A 358-nucleotide genomic window follows, 5' to 3' on the forward strand; every position below is an offset into this window, starting at 1 on the left:
CCCTGCACTGCAATTACTGTTCTATTAATACCGCGGGGATTTCGGATGTCAGAGCCCGGTGCGCCACGCCGGGGTCAGCTCTGCTGGGGAAGAGCTGCTATCCTTGCCCACGTGGTGGATGCACCCCAGTACTCGCTGCTTCGGCTCACCCAGGGGGAAAAGCCACTTTCGCTCTGCCAGGCTGCGGGCAAGGGGAATGGACAGACCGCACAGACAGCCTCTCAGCCCTGCCTGCTGCCAGACACCCTGCTGGCCTTAAAACGACTGCTGCCCGATTGGGACAGGCACGTCCCTGCCTGGCCCAGAAGAAGGGGCTGCCCACTGCAGCTCCCCTCCACAGGGCGAACATGACCAGCCG

Source organism: Egretta garzetta, unplaced genomic scaffold, assembly GCF_000687185.1.
Source record: "Egretta garzetta isolate BGI_Z169 unplaced genomic scaffold, ASM68718v1 scaffold172, whole genome shotgun sequence".
NCBI classification, from domain to species: Eukaryota; Metazoa; Chordata; class Aves; order Pelecaniformes; family Ardeidae; genus Egretta; species Egretta garzetta.